This window comes from Maniola jurtina, chromosome 22 (genome assembly GCF_905333055.1).
Source record: "Maniola jurtina chromosome 22, ilManJurt1.1, whole genome shotgun sequence".
NCBI classification, from domain to species: domain Eukaryota; kingdom Metazoa; phylum Arthropoda; class Insecta; order Lepidoptera; family Nymphalidae; genus Maniola; species Maniola jurtina.
The window spans coordinates 11,672,805-11,698,083 of NC_060050.1; the positions used below are offsets into that span (position 1 = coordinate 11,672,805).

The 25,279-nt window shown below is 36.3% G+C and overlaps 2 protein-coding genes and 1 long non-coding RNA gene across 4 annotated transcripts in view; 2 read left to right on the forward strand and 1 right to left on the reverse strand.

The window, feature by feature from the left end:
* Positions 1-4,175, reverse strand: part of LOC123876883 — a 23,109-nt gene extending 18,934 nt beyond the window's left edge. Inside the window, exon 1 of the long non-coding RNA XR_006798448.1 lies at positions 4,100-4,175. This is a non-coding gene — a long non-coding RNA (uncharacterized LOC123876883). The remainder of the gene's footprint in view (positions 1-4,099) is intronic.
* LOC123876875 (protein ANTAGONIST OF LIKE HETEROCHROMATIN PROTEIN 1-like) overlaps positions 1-20,159 on the forward strand; it is a 24,920-nt gene extending 4,761 nt beyond the window's left edge. Inside the window, exons 4-5 of the mRNA XM_045923271.1 lie at positions 6,677-6,682; positions 20,148-20,159. The gene's annotated coding sequence lies outside the window, so the exon portion shown is untranslated. The remainder of the gene's footprint in view (positions 1-6,676; positions 6,683-20,147) is intronic.
* Positions 1-25,279, forward strand: part of LOC123876881 (fibroblast growth factor 10) — a 248,910-nt gene that overhangs the window by 30,802 nt on the left and 192,829 nt on the right. The gene's annotated exons all lie outside the window — the stretch shown is intronic.

Consider the following 25,279-nt stretch of genomic DNA (forward strand, 5'->3'; position numbering starts at 1 on the left):
CGATACAAGTGAGCCCTTGACTGCAATCTCACCTGGTGGTAAGTGATGGTGCAACCTAACATGGAAGCGGGCTAACCTGGATGGGGTATGGTACGAGGTAAACTCACTTTCGCATTTATTATACCTATTCGTAGATGAAAATATGTAAACTAAAAACTGCTAACCTGAAAGAAGTAACACACCTTTCCGCGCAGTTGGGCAATTAAGTAACATAGGTACTTAGTTCGAGTGGATTGCACAATATATGCACATTAGAGTCCGTTGTTACTTTGTATTGCCATTTGCCACTGCTAAGTGACTAAGTCCAGATTCCCTTTCTAAAACTGAAAGTCGAACACTTACCTTCAAGTGGACTCATTGTTTTATTTTGTGGAAACTAGTAGCACACCTCCGACATTTCACACAAGCGAACAGATTTAATCATCTACTGTTAACAAAGACAGCGCTATAATATACGGAAAAAGAGCGGGACAAGGACAACGCTTCATAGTACTACTAAGCGTATCCTTCGGTTGCGGGAGTCGCTATCTTACGTGGTATTTAATAGTTCGTTTTACTTTTTGTTAGTAACCAGTTAAAGTGGGTTAGGCCTGGTTTTACCAAATAACTGCCACGGTAAAATATAGCCATAAAAATGAAAGTGTAATTAAAATCCATTTTATCTCTACCAGTTTTAATATGATTGATGTGTTGACGAGTATGTATATAACACATGTATGTTAATTGTGATATGTTGCAGTCAAAATATTTATGCGGTACAAACTACTTTTAACTGCAAAACACAGTCAGTGCTTTTGACTATAGAGTTTGGTTAAAAGTAGTTTTGACTGAAATTCCGTTCAAAACTCTTAGCTGGATAAATCATCACGAAGTTATAAATAATGCATTATAAGTAATCAATCAATCTGTTTCTGTTCACTGCTGGACATAGGCTTCCCAAGACCACGCCACCACACACAGTCTCCCGCCTTCCTCATCCATCCACTTTCCGTTACCTTCTTAAGGTCATTCGTCTAGCGAGTTGGAGGTCGTAAGTAAAATATGTAGATTAGTTCAATTCGTTTTGATGTACGTATATTGTAGTGTTACAGACAGTACAGTGATCAAATTAAAAAGTTTTCTTTCTTTCTTTTTCTATATAAATTAATATTTTTTACTTTTGACCGATCTGTATAGTTTAAAGAACTTTAATAAGTAGTTAAACCCAGATTTGACGTGATAAAAGTTCTAACCGTAGCACCCGTAGTACAGAAGGTCATAGTACCGTTTTATTTCGGCTGAACGTTTGATCGTCCACGTTACAATGTAGTGTAGAGAGTACAGACTATGTTGTTGGCAATGACTGTTATCATTATCAATGTCGATGAGTGAAATGAGTTCAAAATATTACGTGTGTAAACATCAACAATAAACACGTCTTTGTTGTCGAGATTTTTAGAGTTCCGTACCCCAAAAGGAAAAAAGGAACCCTTATAGGATCACTTGTTGTCTGTCTGTCTGTCGTGTCTGTCAAGAAAACCTATAGGGTACTTCTCGTTGACCTAGAATCATGATATTTGCAAGCAGGTCGGTCTTATTGCACACGTAAGGAAAAAAAACCGAAAATCAAGCATATTCGGACGAAAAAAGTGAGTTTTAGCCAGATTATTGTATTCAAATATTTTGCAAATCGGTTCAAAAACCTCGGAAAAATCAGTGTATAGAATTAAAAAAAAACGGGCCGAATTGAGAACCACCTCCTTTTTGGAAGTCAGTTAAAAACGGGACGAGTTCTCAAATTGATTCCTCGTTCGGTCGGTCGATACGTATTTTTGTAAAAACTATTTGAATTGAAAATCCATTACTTAAGGTCTATAAGAACGTAATGAGGTCATTATCAAAGCGCTACTCTCCGTGTGGCTACCAACTAATAGTTATATTTTCCGTTATAGTTTACGTAACTTGATATTACAGCTTCCTGTATTAACCCACCGCATATTAGTTTAATTATTCTATCAGTAATGGATTTGCTTTGTAAGGTTACCTATCCGTTCTCTAATCCAATCTTCTTTTGTATAGAAATATCGGCGGTTTTGTTCATATGATTAAAATGATAAAACAGCATAGTTACATTCCTCAGAATCAATTATGGGTGTAATGGCTCTTTTAAAATCAGTGGCTGATCCCTACTTATCCATATTTTTTATCCCGGAAAACAAAGAATTTTCTCGGAATTTTTCAACATAAATCTACGCGGACGAAGTCACAGACATCATCTAGTAAAATAATATTTTAATACTCTCAGTTACTTTTAGGTTCTTCTCAGTAGAATTTACTTTCCGAATCGGTGGTAGAGTTATTTATTTTTATTTCATAAGGATGGAGAAACTGGGTCTTAGCTAACATAGTATTTTTCCTACTAAATTAAATTTCACTATGTATAATAAGCTATTCGGCCTTCACAGACCTTTAAAAGTATGAAAGTACCTATGTATGCAAGTAAATATATACATACCTATGTATAAGTTTGGTATGCGATACACTTACTCCTAGGTAAGGTATATGAATATTTTGTGAGTTCTAAGCTACACTTGAACTAATAAAGTTTTTTTTCAATTCAATTCAATTCAATTTAAATTTGTTTATTGCGAATATGGGTAAATAGTAGAGGTGTTACAAGCCAACCGGCTAAGTGCGAGTCAGACTCGCGCACCGAGGATTCCGTACTCGGGTGATTTTTCAGGTGATTTGCACGATAAATAAAAAACTATTATGTACCAAAAATAAATAAAAATCTGTTTTAGAAAGTACAGATAAAGCTCTTTCATATGATACTCCACTTGGTATAGTTATCTTACTTTGAAAATTGAAACACATTTTATGTAACCAAATTCCTTTGTTTCCTTGTTTTGTTGTGTTTCCTTGTTTCCTTGGAAAATTTGTTTCCTTTTACTTGTGATATAAGACCAACCTAACTACCAAATTTCACGATTCTAGGTCAACGCGAAGTATTCTATAGGTTTTCTTAACAGACACGACGGACGGACGGACAGACAGACAGACAGACAACAAAGTGATCCTATAAGGGTTCCGTTTTTCTTTTAGAGGTACGGAACCCTAAAAAGGGTAGATTGTTCTGCATGCCAAATTCCAGTCCGAGCCGTCCAGTGGTTTGAGCTGCGCGTTGGTAAATCAGTCAGTCAGTTATAGGTTCATCCCTTTCCCTTCCCTCCATGTTTCCCTTTATGTGTTTAGATTTTCTTATCAATTTTCCCCGGCTGCAGTGTAACGCTTGCAGTCTCGCACAGAGTCTAAATCCGCGGTGTGCGTGTATGCGCACGCGCATGCATGTCATTATCCAATTGTTATGTAACACGCTCGTGAGCCGGCGACGACCTAAAATCCGATCCGGACCGGGCGAGACGTCGCGATTCCGGTGGACGCAGTGCCAGCGGAAATAGGATGAGCGAAAGATCACGGCTCGTTAGATAGCGAATTCGGAGCACATCCGGTGGTTTTGTTGTCTTTGATCGGTAAGGAACAATAAATTTACCACCCCGGTGACACAATGGTGGTAATTTGGTTGCAATGAGTAAATTGACAAATCTAAAAAGCAGTTTGCTTATCAGTCTTAACATATCCAAAAGAAAATTCTTGACTAACTCACTGTCTGACTCCTCATAGCCCAGCCCCTGGATCTACATAACTGGGAGCACCGAGATACCCTTTAGAATTTAGACAAGAAATAAGACCGAATTTTTCAAAATTCCCACGGGATAGGGAATATTTTCGTCGAGCTTAGCCGTGGCACTATGTTTTATCACTGTCAATTTGACGCCCTCCCTGGCGCAGTGGTAAGCGCTGTGGTTTTATTAGTGGGAGGTCTCTGGTTCGATTCCCAGCAGGGGGTTGGAATTTATAATTCTAAATTTCTTATCTGGTCTGGTGGGAGGCTTCGGCCGCTGCTAGTTACCACTCTACTGGCGAAGCCGTGCTGCTAAGCGATTTAGCGTTCCGGTATGACGCCGTGTAGAAACCAAAGGATGGGTCTAATGAAAACTGCCATATACCCCTTCCAGGTTACCCCGCTTCCATCTTAGACTGCATCATCATTGACCACCAGGTGAGATTGTAGTTAAGGGCTAACTTGTATTTGAATAAAAAAAATCGGTCATACTTATATGTATAACCGGCTTAACTTATTTGATATATTTTATATCTATCTACTTAATATCATCTAGAACATAGGTTGTGGGCATTACCTAGTAGAAAATAATAATATTTTTACCCCCGACCCAAAAGAGGGGTGTTATAAGTTTGACGTGTGTATCTGTCTGTGGCATTGTAACTCCTAAACTGATAAACCGATTTTAATTTAGTTTTTTTTTGTTTGATAGGTGGCTTTATCGAGAGTGTTTTTAGCTATAATTTAAGAAGAAAATCGGTTCAGCGGTTTGAAAGTTATCAGCTCTTTTCTAGTTACTGTAACCTTCACTTGTCGGGGGTGTTATAAATTTTTAATTTACACTCGTCTACTAGATAAGTCGCTACAAGTCACACCACACACTCTAGTTCTGCTAAATCGGAAAGCGCGATAGTCGCCACTTTTCAAGGGTATTCAGAATGTGGTTGGGTTACTATTATTCGCGCTCTGTATCACCTGCACGCATCACAGAGGCCGGGTAGCCTGCACAGGTGTCTCTTGTACTAGATTTATGATAATACAGAGATGTTAAGCCACTAGAATTGAACTTACCGCTTTTTCTTTTGGAATTCATCCATCCATTTGACATTAGGATTCTAATAACAGAGACGATTTAGATATATTGTTTTATATTATATTCATTCATACATAGTATATCATATAAGTTGTAAAGAATTTTTTTTTGTTATTTTATAAAGTTGTTTAGCGGATTTAGTAGCTTTCTTCAGAATAATATTCTAATTTTATTAAAATGGTAACCATTTTGAAATTTGAACACACAACACTTGAAGGAAGTTCCGTAATTTTACTTTTCTTTATTTTATTTTAAGAGGGCTCTCTCCGTCACTCGTTTCCACTCGTTTCATACAATCGTAGTTCCAATTTCATTTGAATACTAAGCAACCAAAGTCCATGAAATTTTGCACATATATTCTAGAAACTAATATCTATGTCTGTGGTTTTCCAGATTTCTGTTAAAATATTCGGTTTCAAAGTTACGCGGTCTTAAAATTTTCATACAAATCTTTGAGCCCCTGTAATTTTAAAACTACATATTTTTAGAAAAATCTAAAACACCACAGACACAGATATCAGTTTCTAGAATATGTCTGCAAAATTTCATGGACTTTGGTTGCTTAACATTCAAATGAAATTGGAACTACGATTGTATGAAACGAGTAGAAACGAGTGACGGAGAGAGCCCTGTTAATAGTCATACATACTCTATCAAAATCTCTGCTGGTTCCACAATTTTTGATAAGCACCTATTAAAACATTATTTCATAATTCAGAACTTCATTACTAACTAACTGACATACTTTGTCTGGTTTTCTGCAGATTTAATTACTAAATCAGTAACTAAGACCCTGATTAGATTGTAACTTTATAATAAGTATAAGTTATCAAGTGAACTTGTTATTGATACCTATTACTTTCCTATCTAGATATTCGGTCCACTAGTTTCTAGATCCTAGATCGGCACGTGTGTGAGCTAGGCTACTAAATATGCCTGTTCGACCAGTGCACTTGTAAACACACGGGCGTATATTGCGTGCGGAGACGTAGCGTGTAGTTCCCGGTTGAATATTTGTTTTATCAAGAAGCTGACTGACTGACTGACTGACTGATCTTTCAACGCACAGCTCAAGCTACTGGAAGGATCGAGCTGAACTTTGGCATGCAATTAGTTATTATGACGTAGACATCCATTAAGATAGGATTTTTTTAAAATTCAATCCTAAGGGGTTAAAACAGTAATTTCTTTATGTAGTCCACGTATACGAAGTCGCGAACAAAAGCTTATAGTTTCATTAAAGATGAAATAACTGAATTTTTACGTCTTTCAAGCAAAACATTTTTTTTTGCTTTTATCCTTTTTTGATAGTTTTGATAAAACTTCTTAATCAATTCCCGCAACAATCCATGACCACGATCTAGTTCGCGTTGTTTTAGGTTTGGAAAAATTAATGTGCTGGAATGGTGACCTTGCACCGGAAAGTGCAGAGGGGATACACCTCCCGCTGGATTCAGGCGGCTCATGAGCATGTGGAAATCCCTCCCTATAAGGAATCTAATATCTGGTTGTGGATGTCTATTGGGAGATAAGATTCGCAGGAGAACCAAGGTCACTGTCATAGCCCAAACTATTAGCAAGCTGAAGCAGCAGTGGGCAGGCCATGCCTGTCGTAGAGGCGATGTCGGGAAAGTCCTTCTGTGGAGACTGCGTTTAAGCAAGCGTAGTGTGGGACGCCCTCCAGCACGATGGACCGACGATATAAAGTGGCTGGCGGGAAGTGGCTGGATGAGGAAGGCTGAGGACCGGGTGTGGTGGCGCTCTATAGGGAGGCCTATGTCCAACAGTGGACGTGGGTGGCTGATGATGATGATGATGACGGACGTCTATTAGGTGATAACGACGACGATTAAGTTAGGGAAAGCAGTTAGTTCATTACTTTAATATTTTGATACACAAAATAATTTGAATTCGGAAAGTTGTATGTAAAATATGTCATTTTGTAAAGCTTTTAAGAGACATTTCAAATTGCAATACATTATTTATTCTCAAACAATAAGCAATCAAACAGTCCCAAGTTGTCCACGATACAACATAGTTGCATTTATGTCAACAACTTTGAATGTGTATGCACTAAAAACAAAATATTTGTAAATCTCTTTGATGTAATAAAATATATTGAAACTAAAAATTACATAATTATATAATTTTTTAGTTTCAAAATTATATAATTATATATATATTTTAGTAATATAATAATTATAATAATTACGTGACTGCCCAATAAAAGTATTATTATAATATTTTCAGGCTTTTTGTATCTAGTATGTGAGTTTCTGTATCCCACTATAACTTCTAAATGCCTGATCAGATTTGGATATAATGGGATATCGTTAGAATCCTTATATCAACACGAGTAACACTGGCTATATTTTTTGTTAAAAGGAAATATGCCAGGACAGTTGTGTTTTAATTTTAAGTATTCTAAAATGTTGTAATGAATTTCCTAATATAAAACATTTTAAGTAATACGAAATGTATCAAGTTATCTTATCATTCTTATGAAATTAAACATTTGCATCAAAAACGTAAAGTATGTAATTTTTTTATTAAAATACGAAATACATGACAATATAAACACTTGTTCAAATAATTTACTATCGCGTTTAAATTTTATACATAGTGACTTTGAAGGCAATATCAAAGATATTTATACGTTATTTGGTTGACAGATAGGACATAGAATGAAGTCATAAAGTCATTCAGATAATAAAGTGCTATTTTTGAGAGAGTAAAACAACAATCGTGTTTATTTTAAATCCGTCAATTTTTAATGCAACCCAGACACTATAAAATATGTCTTGCTGTTTGCACATATTAATATTGACATTTCATTTGTAAAATATTTTAAAACAAAATAATAAACTCATAGTTTTCAATTAAGTGAGAAATATAATTTTTAAGTTGGTAGTTTAAAAATCTTTCGAGTTCACTTTTTTTATTATTAAATAACGTTGTTTAACTTTTTTAATTGTATATTTTTTCTGGAATAAATATCTTTTTTTAATGACGTGTTCTATTATTTTTCAACAGCCCAATACCCAATAGCCTTTCTACATGAGTAGACGTCTTTGGTGCAGATTCATACATATTTTATGGTCCAAACCACGAGTTGTTCTATTAGCACGTTCACTCGCGAGTTTCTAAACGGTAAATAACGTCACATGTCCAAAGTATGTTATGTCACCTAGCCTTAGGGTTTCCATCCGTTTATATTTCATCGGATTTGTCCTAGTTTTAAAACTGAAAGTTTTCTTCAAAAGCATTGATCTTGATGATGATTGATTTTGACCATGATCGTAGATAGATGCAATTTGAAGTACTCCCATGCTCATGGAAGGATGTTCTAGACCATAACCAGACAGCAATATGCCACTATTGCCTATTAATACATATAGAAAGAAAAGACTCATCTTCACCTAGCACAAACACTTGGACCTAGAAAGATAAACTTTTGCACGGAGCTTTTATAATTTAGAAAAGAAATAGGGCTGAATTTTTGAAATTGTCCCGCGATAAGAGGAATAATATTTTTAGCGAGCTTAGCCACGAGTGGTTGCTAGGAATATACATACTCGTGCATATTTTTCTTCAATGGCTAGTTAGTCCCTAACTACGTTCTTAACGCTGTCTAAGTTTAAAATCTAGGCAAAGAGTCGTAATATTACTCTAGGAACGGAATACCAAGAATACCTTAAGTCCTAAAATATAGTTTATTGCATGGTAACCTTAGTTAAGCCGTCTTTTATTGTTTCTTAATACAACTTTATGGGAATTAAAGACAATTTGTGTTAGCATATTATTATAATAGCTTAGGTTTATACAATCTTGTTTTATAAACTTATTTCTTTTTAGATGACATAGGTGAACATTGTATTTTATGATAATAAGTTTTAAAATGGTAATAACTACAGAGTTGCAGGTTTATTTCACCTTTAAAATTCAGTTGCACAATTTTTAGTTTTCCGTATTTGCGGACAATGGTTTTGTGCACAGCACCCAATCCGAGTCCGATCCACACCCGGAGACGTTTGCGTGACAAATATATGGATAACTAGCTGATGCCCGCGACTTCGTCCGCGTGGATTTAGGTTTTTCAAAATCCCGTGGGAATTCTTTGATTTTCCGGGATAAAAAGTAGCCTATGTGCTAATCCAGGATATTATCTATCTTCATTCCGAATTTCAGCCAAATCCGTCCAGTAGTTGTTGCGTGAAGGAGTGACACACACATATACACAAACTTTCGCCTTTATAATATTAGTTTGATTCTTTGCTCCATCAATCATTTACAGGTCATGATTGACAGAATTAACTCAAGCAAAACTTTCGTCTCCAGACGAAATTTAATTTAGCACGCCTATATATTTGTGATTAAAATAAATAAAAGCGCGTGATATTGACTCGTATGTTTCATGCTCTAATACAAATATCTGGATACCAATCGATTCAGGTACTTACTAAAGCGTATTGTATTGTAATTTACACAATACTTAATGCAGTAATTGGATGTAGGTTACTTACCTAGTATTAATAGACGGTACTGTAACCTATAGTAAACTAGATTTGCCCACGGCTTCGCCCGCGTGGATTTGAGTTTTTAAAACCCCATGGGACCTCTTTGATTTTCCAGGATAAAAAGTAGCCTATGACCATCCCCGGGATGCAAGATATCTCTGTACCAAATTTCGTCAAAATCGGTTTAACGCCGTGAAACACTAGCAGATAGACCGATACCTTTTGTCCCGGAAAATCAAGAAGTTCTAACAGGATTTTAAAAACCTTAATCCACCCTTACGAAGTCGTGGGCATCATTTTTTTAGAAAGAAAAAGAAAGAAAGATAGTTTGCATCCTGAAAACGGACATAGACTTCTCTTTTTTTAACTCCCGACCCAAAAGGAGGAGTGTTATAAGTTTGACGAGTGTATCTGTGTATCTGTCTGTGGCATCGTAGCTCCTAAACTAATGAACCGATTTTAATTTTTTTTTGTTTGAAAGGTGCTTGATCGAGAGTGTTCTTAGCTATAATCCAAGAAAATCGGTTCAGCCGTTTGAAAGTTATCGGCTCTTTTGTAGTCACTGTAACCTTCACTTGTCGGGAGTTTTATAAATTTTTAATTTACACTTGTTAATTAATTACAGGCAAGCGTTTGACCACAATCACACCTGATGGAAAGTGATTATGTGACGTAAGATGAGACACGTTTACCTAGAACATGCCTATTCACTCTTGTTTTAAAGATATATTAATTTTTGTATTAGTAAAATAAAGAGTTCCCATTGGATTCTTATAAAACCTAAACTCTCGCGGACGAAGTCGCGGACATCACCTAGTATAGCATAACGGTGTGCTTTGTTATATGTTTGAAGGATAATCACGTTTCCCTTGATTTGTACCACAATATCACAAAGACACTAAATCTTCGAACACGGGCGATGGCTATGCTAATCCATCTTGGCATTTCACAATAGATTCTTGGCAATCTCAACAAGCTTTTATTTTTTCCAAAAAAGAATGAAATATTTGTTTGTGAGTGTTTATTCCACCATAACTTCTAAATGAACCGATTTGGATAGGTATACGACAGTTATCGTTAAAATCCTTATCATCCCGAATGAATCAATATTTAAAGTATTTAAATCAATATTTTGAAAAAAAAATATGGTGGCTGTATGGTGCCATTTAAGGTTTTATGTAAAGTGTAGAAATAAATTAAAATAAAGTATGATCCTGTTAAAATATTAGGAATACGTACCTATGTTTATAATCAGTGTTCATAATTATCTCCTTTTGTGGTAATCTGACTTCGGAGATATCGAAACCTCGTTTAGTTGTTAAATTGTTTAATTTTGTTAAGAAAATGTCTGAAACTTATCTTGACTGAGGAATACCTACTAATTAACAGAGCTCTCTCCGTCACTTACTCCATACAATCGTAGTTCCCATTTCATTTGAATATTAAGCAACCAAAGTCCATGAAATTTTGCAGACATAGTCTAGAAACTAATATCTGTGTCTGTGGTGTTTTAGATTTTTCTAAAAATATGTAGTTTTAAAATTACAGGGGCTCAAAGATTTGTATTTTTCTTCAAAAAAAGGCCCAACTTTGTGCTCGTTTTTCTAGACAACGAAGCAATTTAATGAAATTTGGAAAAACCACAGACCTAGAAAATTTAATGAATATTATGTAGTAAAAAAATTATCGTTATATATTTTATATTGTTATAATTATGTGGGAACTACGAAAACCAGAAATTACACCCAGAAATCTTGAAAATTTCGTGCTGTCTCGATTTGTGCAAGCGGGGTGGTGAAGTGCGGGGGACGACACGTGAAACTGACAGAAACTGACAGTCTAAACACACGGGCCACATTTAGACTGCACCCAACTCCAAACTTGTCGATAGGTCTAACTAAATACACTGGTACATTTCAACTTGCGTTAGACGTATGCGTTACCTACTCAGACGTTGCCTGTAGATAAAAATATGTCTCATGTTTGCTGGCAATAGCGCATGCATCAAACCCTGCAAGTTGCAACTCTCTTGCAACCTATTCCTCACGCAATACGCACAGCTTTAATATTATAATTTTTGACAATGTATACTATATGTAATGCCATATCACAGGTCACTCTCTGATTTATTGCTAACAATTTACTTCCAAATGCAAAGAAATCTAAGTGTGTTCACACTGCCCAATACCAGGACCTTAAATGACATAAATTCATTGATAAATAATCATATGTTGAAAATAAAGGAGAACCCCGTGTTTCTCGGTATAATGTTAGATGCAAAGCTTCTATGGAACACCCACATATCAACACTTGATGGTAAACTCAGCTCTGCTGCTTACACTGTTAGAAAAATTCGACAGGTACTGACGTGGAAACTGCAAAAATTGTATATTTTGCCTATTTTCACTGTATTATGTCTTACGGACTCTTGCTATGAGATAAAGCGGTAGATATTGAGAAAAAAATGTATTACAGAAAAGGACAGGACGTGCAATTTATAATTTAAAACCGCGCGCTGCCATACAATAAAAATATAAGGAAATAAGTACCTTATCTATTATCTTATAGTAGCTTCTAAATATATTTACAACTAGTTAATGCCCGCAGCTTCGCTCGCGTGGATTTAGGTTTTTAAAAATCTCGATCCTTTCATTTCCCAGAACAAAAGTTGCCTGTCCGTAATAGCCCGTCCCCGGGATGCAACTTGTTTCTGTATCACGTAAGAATTATTAAACGGATGATCCTTTTCAAATCCCGAGGGATCACCAGGATTTAGGAGTGCAATTTCTTACAGCATCAGGGTTGAGGTCAACGACAAAGTGTTTACTTGGTATAGATACCTTCAATATCAATTAATAATCGACACTTTTTAAATCCCATTAGCTTTAGTAGTCAGGTCCCCTGCAACATCAGGATTGAGGAGTTGGAATCCAAATTTTTTATTGAACAATGTCGCAAACTTTCTTTATCGATTAAAAAAACTACCCAAAATTACGCAGTTAGGTTACCTGCCAACAAATTTCATGGTTTTGAGTCAACGGGAAGTACCCTAGAGGTTTTCTTGACACACACGACAGACAGAGAGATAGACAACAAAGTGATCCAATAAGAGTTCCGTTTTTCATTTTGAGGTACGAAACGCTAGAAAACGTAGGAACGGCATTCCGAACCAGTGGTAAATTTTTCTGACCATCCAAAAACACTTTGAAGTTTACCTAAAAGTTTACAGGAATAAAAATTTATCATTGTATTCCATTCCATTTCATTCTATTCCATTCTGTTCAAAGATAAATAGATAATAAAAATATTTGTCACCGAAACAATAATTTACGATACATCGACCAATATCAATTTTACTGATGACAATCTGACTATTACCAAAGTGAACGACTACTATAGTATCTATTATATACGACTAACATAATATGTATTATAAATTGTGTGCCGTTTGCATTCTCACTAGGTTCTCATTAAGTTTGTTTTATTTGGTTAAACTTTCTGGCATTTATATTGTTATGACGTTTAATTGGCAAACAGTCTGTTTATTGGCTGAAACTCAAAAATTCAGCCAATCACAACAAAGAAAATATTGTAATAATGATTGATGCAGCTTTCTGTAATTGAAAACAAAATATTTGACATTAACTTGAATGTGACAGTGTTTTCCGGATAGGGTTGCCAGAGACCCCGTATTTTACTGGTTACCCCGTATTTCAGGATACAGAAACCTGTAATTATGAAAATAAAATACGGGGCAAATAAAACTAAATATTTTTAGGGTTCCGTAACTCAAAAGCAAAAAAGAACTCTTATAGGATCACTTCGTTGTCTGTCAGTCTGTCAGTCTTTCCGTCTGTCCGTCTGTCCATCTGTCCTTCTATCCGTCTGTCATGTGTTCATGAACAAATATTAGTATTTTCAATTTTCAAAGTAAGATAACTACATATATCAAGTGGGTTATCATATGAAAGGGCTTTACCTGTTCATTCTAAAACAGATTTTTATTTATTTTTATGCATATTTTTTTAATGCATAACAGTTTTTGATTTCTCGAGTAAAATGTCGGAAAAAATACCCGAATACGGAACCCTCGGTGCGTAGGTCTGACTCGCACTTGGCCGGTTTTTTACAAATTCAGCAGGAGCTGGCTGGCGAAATCAAACACTGACGTTATGTCCAGTAGAAAGAATATTTTCCGTTTGCGGCAATGCGTAGCCGAAACCCACTCGATATTGATCATGGTAGCCAAGGCGGCGGGGCTTGGTTTGAGGATGTAAGCCTTTTTTATACAAGTTAGCCCGTGACTTTAATCTTTTCTAGTGGTAAGTGATGATGCAGTCTAATTTCTTGGCCGTTAGGGCCATACTAACCATATAACTAGCCATGACCGAAGCCTCCCACCAGACCAGAAATTTTGAAATGGCGACTGCGCCTGGGAAGCCGTCAAAAACCTAAGCCTAAATTAATACTTACACTATTTCTTGCATTTGCTTACCAATTTTTTTTTGGAAATATATCAAACATTTCGCACTCACTTCACTCGCGCTTTGAATTTCTATTACTTAGTGTAAACCCCGCATTTCGTTTGCATGAATTTAGATTTTTAAAAATTCCGTGGGGGATTTTCCGGGCTAAAAAGCCGCCTAAAAAAAATGTCTGGGATGCAAGTTACCTCTGAATAGTAAGTACCAAAATTTTGGTAAAGAAGATGGGCCGTGAAAGGGTAACAAATAGATAGGCAAATAGATATACTGTCGTATTCGTAATATTAGTATGGATAGGAAGCTTTAAAAATAAAATCTTGCTATGGCTACACTCGTTTCCCTTTCACTTTAATTTTTTCTGTATTGAACCAAAAACACTTACGCTCACTGCGCTCGCGCTTTTTTATTGTTGTATTTTATCTCACTGTCAAATTGAAAGGCGAAATTCCACTAACCAGGTAATTAGCCCATAAAGTTGAGCGAATGTTTTTTTCCTCATGACAGGATTCAGTTCCGGCCCTGATAAAACCTCTCCCGCAATCGATTCCTGGCTACGGCCATAGTATTGATACTGTGAAGGTGGAATTACAAATTAAATGTAATTTTAAGTTGAAATGAAAAGATTGTATGCATGAAATGTATAACATTTTGCTTTACAACACTAAGAGTTTTTAAAAGCTATTTAAATAAATAAATCTTTTATTTAAAACCACATTGCAAACACAGTTCACCAATCAAGACACGGCAACATACAGAGAAAAAATACAAAACTTACAAATAAACTGAAATATCTAAATAGGCTTTCCATGCATTTCAGAGAGAACCACCGCCTATTTCTTCAAATACTTCAAATTTTCAAATTTCTTCAAATCTAAACCCCGTATTTTTGATGGTGGTAGCCTGTAAATCAAAAAGAGCCAGGTGGCAACCCTACTTCGACCTAGACAGAATGAAAAATTGTTTTCATTACTCGGTATGCCTACTGCCATAGTGTGACAGAAAGTGTGACGGTAGTTGTGACCTCTGATTGGCCGACTCTCTTTCACTATTTGCTAAAATTGATGATTGCAACAACAATTTTTCTTTTTTGTAATCGAAAACAGAACACGGACGTCAAACAGGTTGACTAATTGCAATCATTTCTGACCGGCTAACATTGTTCCGCTAGTGGCTAAAACTCACTGTCGCAGCAAGAACATGGTAAATTCAGCCAATCACAGCAATTTGAAATTTGGTTATCACAAATGTACCGATCTAGGAACCGAGAATGCACGAACCAGGGCAGATAGAGATAAGAACAATAATATCATACGTAGGAAATCGACGGGGGATCGTTGACAAGGATAGCCTATTTTACTTTTTCTTTATTAGAGATTTAAGTACTTTTTTTTTAATTCTTCATATTGTGTTTTTTGTGATTTAAGCTTTATCACACTAAAGGAGAAAGTTTGTATGTGTGTGTGTGTGTGTGTATGTTTGTTACTCCTTCACGCAAAAACTACTGGACGGATTGGGCTGAAATTTAGAATGGAGATAGATTATACCCTGGATTAGCACATAGGCTACTTTTTATCCCGGAAAATCAAAGATTTCCCACGGGAATTTTAAAAAACCTACATCCACGCGAACGAAGTCGCGGGTATCAGCTAGTACTTTATAATCGTATATCGGGCTTTATAGTCGTAGAATTAGTTGTTAAGCTAGAAATAAGTGCTAACATAGGTTAAGTAATGTCTGCCATACTAACACAGTTATGGGTTTAAGGCCTGAAGTAAAGTAAGTTTATTATTTATTTATTTTATAATGAAATATGATTGGTTGTGTTTATGTTTAGATGTAGAACAGTTATTCTCAAATCAGAATCGTTTTATTCTAGAAACGTCAACAATACTTTATAATACTTGAACATGAAGTGCTAAGATGTAGGAAAATGTTCTCTAAACTGCTGCAGCCATAAAATAGAAATGGAAACCATGTTCCTAATGGCGGGCGTTCCGTGTTCCAAAAACGTCGCATTCAATTCCATGAATATTTAAGGGCCTTTTGGTTAACGACCACGACTAGCCGATACGACTTTTGATTATTAAAAACGAACCACAACCAAACCAAAGAACGTGGAATAAATATCGTAAACAATTCTACAACTTCAAGTCAAAAATTTACCTGAAAAATGTAGTATTATAAGCTCTTTCAAATATTTAGCAGACTGAATTAGTAAAGATAGAATTGGGAGATTTGATGGATTTAGACGCATCTAGGAATCCGGATACTACTAGTTTCCCTGAAATGACTGATGAAATTATTGAAAATGTGTACATATTTGTTCAAATACATTTATATTTATAATACATATTTTGCATTCCGAACCGGTGGTAGAGTCATAGACGTAGCAAAAGAGATACTAGTTGTCCTATATTAAATTAATAATTTTGATTTATTTTTTAAGTACTTGATTGGATACAAAATGATAAACAAAACATTGTATACATATAACTATTTTCAGAGTCCAAGACCTACTTTTAGCTTCTTCGAACATTACTCAATAGATGATTGAATTTTTACTTTATGATTATAATTTGGAATTTCAAGTGCTTAGCTTTCTTTTAATGAAAAAAATCCTTTAAGTTAGTATATTAAGCACTAACTCTACCATCGTAAAAATCGATGTCGTATCGTAACGACAAATTTTTGTTGTATGTTGTAAATAAGTCTAAGTCAAACAAATCGTGTTTCATAGTAAAATAGTAAAAGCAATGAATAAACTATTGAATGACAAAAAACTTTTCAATACTGTTTTTTCTTTCAAATCACGATTTGTCGTATTCAAGGTAACCTAGATCGTTAACTGTGACAATAAGTACAAATCAAGATGTAAAAAATATTCAATTTTTTAATGAAAATCAATAAAAAGTTGAAATCTGCTTAGTTAGTATTTAAGGTAATGGGGATAATGCCTGTGCCAAAAATAAATTATTTCTTTGTAATTTATTAAATGGAGAGGCTTCCAAAATTCGTTAAATCCACGTCCGCTGTTAGTTTTAAGTTTTCTAACCATTTTAAATTATCGATTTAACTAAGAAAGTACATAAAATTATGTCAAATGCCTGGTGGGAGGCTTCGGCCGTGACTAGTTACCACCCTACAGCAATACCGTGCCGCCAAACGCTAAATTGCTTGGCGCCACGATGCCCTGTAGAAACCAAAGGGGTATGAGTTAAATAATACCATATCCCTTCCAGGTTAGCTCAGTTCCATCTTAGACTGCATCTTCACTTACCACCAGGTGAGATTTATCTGTACATTCTCTCTTACTAACGTTACGAGCGTTTTGACGTTGCTGATTTGACTAGTACTTAGTCATTATCCCTATTGTGTAAAAAAGGCTGTTATATTTTTAGAGTAGGTATTATTTTTATGATACGCACGTGATAATGATTTGCTTAAGTACCTAGTTAGTTAAACATGTTTTCTAAATGCTAAGTTATAGAAATAAATCTAATGCTCCCATTCAAGTAGCCGGGCAGGTAATCTCGGCAGTCAGTCAGTAGTCAGTAGTCAGTCAGTCAACGCGTCGCTGCTCGTATCAGATCTTGTTAACGCGGGGCAGGTTTACTTTGCGATGTTCTGTCAATGTCAATGCCATAGATAACAGTCGGTGACCATAGACTGCGCTAAATCAGGGCTGCCAAAACATTAGAAAACATTTTGGTTATACCAATCTCTTTTAAATTAATATTTTCTATTTATGATCCTCTTGACATTGACAATAGGTAGATAATTCTAGATGATGCCTGCGACCTTAGGTCCTGATACCTGCGATACCTATAGGTTTTTAAAAGCCCATGGGAACTCTATTTTTGTCCGTCCCGAGGATTTAAGCTAACTCTGTACCTTCCTTCAGAATCGGTTAATGGTGCTGCAAATGATCATGAATGGACGGCTGTAATCACTTAACATCAGGTGACCCACCTGCTCGTTTTGTCGCCATTTTTTTTAAACTGCATACTACAAAATAAACTGATTTAAAAAATTTGCGGTAGTGGGGTACGTTTTGAAATTTTAAAATATAATTTTAAACAAAATAGTTTCACAGCCCTAAAGCCTTAAGTTAACATGCAATGCCTAACCTCCTTACAGTAACCGTAGGCGTTTTCAACGATTAATGATTTTACAAAGTGTGAATCAGTTAACAGTTAATTTGATTTAGAATAATTACCATATTGTTGTTACAGCAGGAACCGTTTAATGTGTTCATTTGTTAAACTTAACCGTTTTATTGAATCGTAAAATTTCCTTAATGTCCCTTTGTAGGATAATTTCTTTTGTGATTTATAATTTCCTGGATAGAAATGCATGAAGAGACTGGGTTTTATATAATACGACTGATTTTTACTTTTGAATCGTGTCTTGAAGTCGAAATAAATTTTAGGTGATGCTTGCAAAATATAGGTAGTTTTAAAGCTTAGTCAACGATAGCTTGCATCCTGGAGAACTTGGACCTAGGATAATTTTTATCCCGGAAAATAAAAGTAATTTTCGAAACTTAAATCCACATGGATGAAGTCGCGGGAACCATCTAGTCCCTATTCAAATTTATTTAGCCAATATGTTTACGACTATTCAATAAAAAAAAAATAAAAACTTAGGCACCCAGCTCCTATACCTAAATCATTTCAATATGGATGCACTTGTCAATTTTGCTTTATCGATATTTGATTTAGATTAAAAAGCGATAAGTAAAAAATACAAGACTTGACATGGAGTCATTCCAGCAACTGGTTTATATGGACTTATGCAATTGTTGTCATTTCAAGAAATTATCACTTTATCTCCAGAGGCAATGAATTAAGCAGTAGGGGTTCAGGTAGAGGACCATTTAAATACAGGGCATTCCCATATCCACCTCCGTTCGCATCATTACCATCATCAACTTATTGTCGGTCCACTACTGAGCACAAGTCTTCTCTCAGTATAGAAAGGGTTGTGAAATAGTGATAATAAAACAAATACTCGGTTGAGTTTGTTGTGGGCTTCTTCTCAGACTAGGGCGCGTTTGGTCGAGTGTGTTCTGGTGGGTTTGTGTGGTGTTGCGTGGTGGTACTTAGGGCTTGCTTGGTGGCTGGTTTTTCCTGCAGGCTTAGCAGTGGGAGGGCGGATGGTGCATGTTGTACTATACAGATTTGCCTTTTCAGCGGATTATAGCTAATTAAGCTTTTGATTCTTTGTAATTCGCGGGTATCAGCTAGTACCTACCTACTTACCTACCTAAGCTATGAATTACGCGAACGTAGTTTATAACACCTCCGACAAGTGAAGGTTACAGTAACTAGAAAAGAGCCGATAACTTTCAAACGGCTGAACCGATTTTCTTGGATTACAGCTAAAACACTCTCGATCAAGCCACCTTTCAAACAAAAATAACTGAATTAAAATCGGTTCATTAGTTTAGGAGCTACGATGCCACAGCCATACACATATACACACGTCAAACTTATAACACCCCTCTTTTTGGGGCGGGGGTTAAAAATAAAAACCGTAGACCTGGCGTCTATTCTATCAATAAGTAGTGTATAAATAGTCCACTTATCAAATTATTGATACGCGGGTTGTTGGCTACGTGACACAGCGGTTAGTCAGTTGGCAATAGGCCGTGACTATTTCTGCTGAGTGTCTAGCTATACATAGATCAATGAAGTCACGTGGCCAAGGAAACTAAGCCCGCTCTACACTCTCGCCGAGCCCGCGAACGCCACCTTTGCCTTTTTTTTAAAGGTTGCCTGGTAGAGATTGCTCCAAGCAATAAGGCCGCCTTTGCACACAATTGTTTTTTCTGTTTTCTTCTTCTGTGTTCCTTTACATGTGTTTTTGTGTGCAATAAAGTGTTCTATCTATCTATCTATCAAACTATAGATTGTCGGTTTGCACGTCAAAATAGAATTAACATAAGCGAATTCAATAGTTAGACATATTGGTAGTGATTCTGACCGCTTGGAATTTAATTGACCACTTGGATATCACCGTTTCACTTAATGAGATAACTTTTAAATATTCTTTTTTTCGAGTTCCGTACCTCAAAAGTAAAAACGGAAGCCTTGTATGATCACTTTGTTGTATGTCTGTCTATCTGTACATCCGTCTGTTTGTCTGTCTGTCTGTCCGTCTGTCCATCTATCGTATCTGTCAAGAAAACCTATAGGGTAATTTCCGTTTACCTAGAATCATGAAATTTGGCAGGTACGAGTAGGTAGGTCTTATAGCACAAGTAAGTAAAGGAAAAAATCCGAAAACCGTGAATTTGTGGTTACATCACAAAAATTAAAATTTGTTACTGAACAAATAATTAATTAGTATACTCAATTTTCTAAATAAGTTAACTATACCAAGTGGAGTATCATATGAAAGGGCTTTACCTGTACATTCTAAAACAAATTATTCTAATAGTTCTTGATTCATCGTGAAAAATGTCGAAAAAATACGACTGTAGTCCCGAACCCTCGGTGCGCGAATCTGACTCGCACTTGGCTGGTTTTTTTGATTTACTATTATATATAGTAAGTATAGGTGCACGCTTGACCACAATCACACCTGATGGGAAATGACGATGTGGCCTAAGATGGGACGCGTTTGCCTACAAGATGCCTAATTCACTCTTTGTTTAGAGATACCCGGATTATAATTGGCAGGAATTTCAATTTGAAACCGCAAAGCGCGTCCGAAATTCTCTGAATTGTAGCTGATAGAATCTAGGTATAGATCTAGACTTGAATTTAGACAATTTTAACAGGCTTGATGTCCCCGCGTCTAGTAATGGACGTTAAATGGAATGACATGGTGTCATTTGTTGCAGTGCTCAGCGGGCACCCGGTAGTGAGTGTAATTGAGGGTACAATCAAGCCCTTACATCATCTTTGACGCCATACAATAGGTATTAATCGTTATTTGAATACGCGGAAACTTTGATTGATTGTGTGAGAATTAAAATTTTCGAGTTATACTACCAATGCGGAAGTGCTTGTTCGTTGGTTTGTTGATTTGACGCCAAGGAGCAACGGATTGACGATTTTTTACATAAATATAGTGAAAGACCTGGAGAGTGACAAGGCTACTTTTGATCCCGGAAAATCAGAGAGTTCCCACGGGATTAAAAAAAAACCTATATCCATGTGAACGAAGTCGGGGGCATCAGCTAGTTTTAAATATACATATTAAAAATTGCGGAACCGGCAAGATACAAGATGTTTTAATCCAGGGTACAATCTATCTCCATTTTAAAAAGGCAAATCGGTCCAGTAATTTTTGCATGAAGGAGTAAGAAACATACAGACAAACTTTCGCCTTTATAATTTTAAGTTTGTGTCATAACTTATAACAGTGAAAGAAAACGTCGTGAGGAAACCTTCAGTATGGTGGACTATGGCTTGAGAGGAGTGGGCTGGCGATGCGTTGTGATGACAATGATCCTTTAGCAAGTTTTCAAAAGTACATCAGTCAGTTAGGAAGTTGTACATCGGAATGTGACCGGTAAAAGGCTATTAGTTACATTTAGCTAGTGCTAAATGTTTCGCATTATACTGTAACTGGCGAACACTAATTAATGGGTCGTTTTATTTACCGGTTAACGTACTGTGGTACTAGACTGTAGTTAAAACTAACTGAACTGAATACTGAGAACTAGTTAAATATTTTGAAAATTTCAATGGCTATCTTGTTCTGCTTTAAACTTTAAACCTCCTTGGCGCAATAGTGAGAGCTTTATACGTAAGTTTGTGTAGTTAGATTCCCAGTAGGAGCAATTTGGAAAGTTATCATCTGTAAATTGTATCTGGCCTGCTATGGTGGGAGGCTTCGGCCGTGGCTACTTCGTAGTAAAAATACCAGCCAGGTGCGAGTCAGATTCACGCACCGAAGGTTCCGTACTCGGGTATTTTTCGACATTTTGCACGAAAAATCAAAAACTTTTGTGCACAAAAATAAATAAAAATCTGTTTTAGAATGTACAAGTAAAGCGCTTGATATAGTTATCGTACCTACTTCAAAAATTAAAAATACTTATTATACGTTCATGAACACATTTTAATTATTTTTTTGTGTAACCACAAACTTACGGTTTTACTAGACTACCCAGTTTAACTAGACGGACAGACAGACAGATAAATGGAAACTAAAAATAACACATGCGCAAAATAAGGTCTCCAAAATTAATTTAAACCGTTAAAATAGTCCAAACATAGATGTCTCAAACACAAGAATCCGATAATTTACCGCCATTAATACCACGACGCCTCTTATCTGCAGCAGTAATTTACTATCTTCAGTAAATTACTATCACATTGGTAAACATAATGCGTTGACCCATATATTTACTGTGTGAATATTACCTTAATTGATGTGTAGATAGACCTTTATGGAACTGCTTTCTTTCATGTCTGATTGAGTTAGATAACATATTATGTGTTTATTAAGGTCTATTTACACGTTCCGGTTTCGGGTTATCCACCAGTGTAGTTAAAATGTATGAAAGTTTGTGTGTATGTTTGTAATTCTTTCACGCAAAAACTACTGGACGGATTTAGCTGATATTTAGAATGGAGGTAGATTATACCTTGGATTAACACAAAGGCTACTTTTTATCCTGGGAAATCAATGAGTTCCCATGGGATTTTAAAAAAAACCTATACCCACGCGAACGAATTCGCGGGCATCAACTAATCTATACTAATAAATAAAATTGGAGTGTCTGTCTGTAATTTCGAAATAACTACCTCATATTAAGCTCATATGGTTATTTGAACGATACCATAACTGAATCACACGTTTTTAAAATTTTTGTCTGTCTGTCTGTCTGTCTGTCTGTCTGTTTGAAAAGGCTAATCTTTGGAACGGCTGAACCGATTTTGACGGGACTTTCACAGGCAAGTAGAGGATTGACCAGGGAGTAACATAGGCTACTTTTTTAACCGACCTTCAAAAAGGGAGTTGTGTTTTTCTACCTATGTACACAGAAATCTCCGAGATTTCTGAACCGATTTGCGTCATTTCTTTTTTAATCGATAGAGGAACTTTGCGACATTGTTTCATAAAAAATTTGGAGTCCAACTCCTCAATCCTGATGCTGCAGGGGATCTGACCAATCCGCGCGGGCGAAGCTGCGGGCATCAGCTAGTCATATATAAATTCCAGCTTAAAACGGTCTTAAATAAATCATCCGATCAGAAAAGTGTGAAGCAGCCATAAGTTCCCCGAAGCATCTGGAAGCATTGAGTGCCGAATTCCTCCGTAATAAATTACTGCTCCCATTCAAATGGATTTATTTGAATTTATTCGAATGCAAAGTGATCGTTCATTATCAATTGAAAAGAGTTCGCCCTCTGGAGTTCCGTACGATTATTTTATCAACTAGCTGATGCCCGCAGCTTCGCCCGCGCGGATTGGTCAGATCCCCGGCAGCATCAGGATTGAGGAGTTGGACTCCAAATTTTTTATGAAACAATGTCGCAAAGTTCCTCTATCGATTAAAAAAGAAATGACGCAAATCGGTTCAGAAATCTCGGATATTTCTGTGTACATAGGTAGAAAAACACAACTCCCTTTTTGAAAGTCGGTTAAAAAAGTAGCCTATGTTACTCCCTGGTCAATTCTCTACTTGTCTGTGAAAATCCCGTCAAAATCGGTTCAGCCGTTCCCAAGATTAGCCTTTTCAAACAGACAGACAGACAGACAGACAGACAGACAAAAATTTTAAAAACGTGTGATTCAGTTATAGTATCGTTCAAATAACTATATGACCTTAATATGCGGTAGTTATTTCGAAATTACAGACAGACACTCCAATTTTATTTATTAGTATAGATGACAGGTTTTGTATGCCATTTCAACATAATTCTAATTAATTATAAAACAGTTTTTATTTTACGTGCACCTTTTGATAACCTCCCTAGCGCATTACCACTGTGGTCTTATTAGTGGGAGGCCCCGGGTTCGATTCCCGACAGGGGTTCAGAATTTTATAATTTCTAATTTTCTGATCTGATCTGGTGGGAGGCTTCGGCCGTGGCTAGTTGCCATTACCGACAACGCCGTGACGCCAAGCGATTTAGCGTTCCGGTACGATGCCGTGTAGAAACCAAAGGGGTATGGGCTTAATGAAAACTGCCATACCCCTTCTAGATTAACCCGCTTCCATCTTAGACTGCATCATCACTTACCATCAAGTGAGACTGCAGTCAAGGGTCTACTTGGGTCTGAATAAAATAAAGTAAAAAATATTTTTCTCTTTTTAAATTATTATATTTTTCTTGAAAGAGGTGTTATTTTTAGCAGAACTTTTTAGGACCGGTAGCTCTCCTGGAGATCTTTTCTGATTTCGGAGTTCTGCTTTCACTGTTTATCACTCTATTGCAATGGCTTGAACTCACAGAAGTCTGACCGCGACGGTCAACCGCCTGGTACGCGCTGTCGCAACTAGACCGCCTATAGAAATACTAGAACAGTGACGCCTGCGCAGCGCATAATATCGTAGCTATATCCGTCACTGAGTATTGTTGGTGCCACTGACGATTTGACACAGACTAACTAATAATACGAACAGAAGTCTAAGTAATATTATTATTGAAAACTGCTCTGAATCCTGAAGTTGTTTGAAGAATGAAATTATGTAAGAACTAGTTTATGCCCGCGACTTCTCCCGCGTAGACTACACAAATTTCGAACCCCTATTTTACCCCCCTAGGGATCGAATTTTCAAAAATCATTTTTTAACTGACGTCTACATCATAATAGCTTTCTACATGTCTAATTTCAACTTAATCCGTCCAGCAGTTTGAGCTGTGCGTTGCAAGAACCATGTTTAGATTCTGTTATTCAGATTTTATAACTATTTGTCCCAGTTACTCGGATTTCTATAAATAATTCCTGGACAGTTGTGCACTTGGTATCATGACCCTGACAATGTCATGATACCAGTTGCGCTACTGCCCGCATTACATAATCTGTGACCGCGTGGATTTGGGACTCGGCTATTTGCATTTGTGACCGGTTGTCGAATTAATTACATAAAATCCTCTTTATTTATGTACGTTTGCTTCTTGAATGCCGCTTTCACGTTTTAACATTATCTGAACCTTTTCAATTGCTTTTCAATGAAAAATTCGACCAAGCGCAAGTCTGACTTGTTAAAGCGTCCACTACTGTGAAAAAAATGTATAAAAATATACATTTTTTTTTTCACTCGCGTCAAAAATCTACATATGTAGCAGCCATGCAGCGTATGATAGATAACTTGATAAATAAAAATACCACTACATATTATTATTTGTATTACTTGGGCTGTATTTACAATATGTGCTTTGGTTACAATTAAAACTGTGGTAGAAAAACGAGGTCCGGAGCTTGATGCTAGACCGAGGTGTTTCGGTCTTGATGGTCTTAAGTGAATAGGTTGAATGCGCTGCCCGGGGTTCGTCCAGGCCAGCAAGATATTTTGAATCGCTCCGAATTCAAATTGTGTTCTCTAAGTGACAGC